The sequence below is a fragment of the Osmerus mordax genome, chromosome 13, assembly GCF_038355195.1.
Source record: "Osmerus mordax isolate fOsmMor3 chromosome 13, fOsmMor3.pri, whole genome shotgun sequence".
NCBI classification, from domain to species: domain Eukaryota; kingdom Metazoa; phylum Chordata; class Actinopteri; order Osmeriformes; family Osmeridae; genus Osmerus; species Osmerus mordax.
The window spans coordinates 108,160-110,173 of NC_090062.1; the positions used below are offsets into that span (position 1 = coordinate 108,160).

The window sequence follows — 2,014 nt, forward strand, 5'->3', positions numbered from 1 at the left end:
TCTACTAACAACAAGGGACCTTTCTGACTCTGAGCATGCTCCCGCATTGACCCTGCTACCTGAACATGTCAAGTGGATACGGAGACGGCCATCCATGTGCTCGACCTATACTTATATATTATGCATTGTTTCTTGTTGTATGTTTATATATTACTATCCCCCTGAGTACTCCTCACTCACCCTGTGTCGAGTGGCGAGCGCTTCAGGTGTTACCCGGCCTGGGTTCCCCTCGGGGTTCCTGGAGGGGCCTAGCCCCTGTTCGGATGTGGTGGATGACTCAGCATTGGCATAGCGTGTGCCTCAGTCCTGAGCCTAAGTGGGTCGAAGTACCGAACTACTGGGCTCGGGGGATTTTCAGACATTAAACCTAACCCCTAACCCTAACCCTAAGGAAAGCGGGCGGGCCGAGCCCCTCTGCGGCCCGTGGCGTTTCCGCGCCTTTTTTTCCCGAGAAGGATGCGGTTCGCCCCGGTTCGCCCCGCGGACGGGTGAGTCAGGGCCAACGGAGGGGTTGGGGGTAGGCCGTTTGGGTCGTTTCAAATCGACGCTCTGGTTCCCCTTCAGCACGCACAAGCCTTTCGCCTTTTACTAAAGACTTCCGTGGAGGGGAGCGCCGACGAGTGGAACGTGGTATTTTTGGGAGGCTTTGCCCGAGGGAGGGCAGAGCCTGATGGACGTGTGACAAAAGCAGGGTGAGGTTGGCTTTGGGGTTAGGTGCGTGCGTGCGTGCGGGTAAGGCTTTCGTCTTTGCTTCTTCCGTAGCAGTTTCAATTCTGTTTCCTTTTGGCCTCGGCTTTCCGCTTCCGTCCCTGCTTGTTCTGCGGCTTTTGGCCTCGGCTCTCCGCTTCCGTGGTTTCGGCCGTTCTCGGTGTGGTGACCGAGCGGCCCAGGTGGTGCACGGAGGGTCCGCGCGCCGGGGGCGTCCGATAATGCGGTCATCGCTTCTCGGCCTTTTGGCTAAGATCAAGTGAGTATCTGTTCACATCGAGCAGATATTGACCCGCCCCCGTCGATACCGGATCGCCTGATAGGGATCCGGTGACGGGGGTGGGTCGGAGCGGTCGTCTGCCTGGGGGTTTCGGCCCCGACGCCAGACGGGGACTTGTCCCCTTTTCAGAGCGTTGGGTGCTTCGGCTCCCAACGTTGCTGGTAACCCAGAGGCGGGCCAGGCCGCCGGAGGGAACCAACGGTTGGACGGACGGAGGGCCGGACTACCAGGATTTGGAATCCTCGCAAGAGGATAGGAAAATCCTCGCCGAAGGGCAGCCTGGGAGAAGTGGTGAAGGGATGGTGCCTTCCCAGGGGCCGTCGCGATAGAGGGCAGAGGGCCAGTCGCTCGACTCCACTGGCGAGGACGACTGGGAGGAGAGCGCGACGGGGACTTTGGGGCGAAAGCCTCAACCCCCGCCAACCTTGGACTCCCGCTTGTAAAGGGGTAATTGAAATGTGCGCCCCCTTGTGGGGCTTTTGTCCTGTACCCCCTTGTGGGGATCCTGTATGTTTTGACTGTCTTTGTTGATTGTCTTTTATTCTGAAATGGTTTTAAGAGTTGATAAATACTTCTTTTTCTTTTTTTTTTGAAGAAAAAAGAAAAAAAAAAAAAATCTGTTCTTATCAGTTTAATATCTGATATGTCCTCCATGCGAGGACAACATATTAAACGAATTTTTGCAACAGGGAGTCGGAACAGGGGCTCGCTCCGTCCGCTCCGCGCATCGCCCCGGTATTGCAGCGTCTCCGGGAAGGGTGCAATCTTTCTAAGCGTGTCAAAGAGAAAAGCTAGTGAGGGAGGGAGGGAGGGAGGGAGGGAAGGAAGGAGGGAGGGAAGGAGGGAAGGAGGGAATGTCTGAATGAGTGAGGTTTGGGGGAGAGGGGTTTAGGTTAGGGCTAGGGTTTTTGGGGTGAGGGTCAAAAAACCCTCAAATGGGGGGGGGGGCCCAACAAAGCGGAACAAGCGATTCCTACCAAAAAAACGGGGTGAAAAGGGGGTGTGGGCGGAGCCCTGTCGGCCGGT

The 2,014-nt window shown here is 56.5% G+C and overlaps 2 non-coding genes across 2 annotated transcripts; both read left to right on the top strand.

The window, feature by feature from the left end:
• The first annotated feature begins 544 nt into the window (after positions 1 to 544).
• LOC136955898 (U5 spliceosomal RNA) lies at positions 545 to 662 on the top strand. Its single transcript, XR_010878197.1, has one exon. It is a non-coding gene; the product is annotated as a U5 spliceosomal RNA (small nuclear RNA).
• Positions 663 to 1,558: 896 nt separating this feature from the next.
• Positions 1,559 to 1,757, top strand: LOC136955894 (U2 spliceosomal RNA). The gene has a single exon (XR_010878194.1). It is a non-coding gene; the product is annotated as a U2 spliceosomal RNA (small nuclear RNA).
• The last annotated feature ends 257 nt before the right edge of the window (positions 1,758 to 2,014 follow it).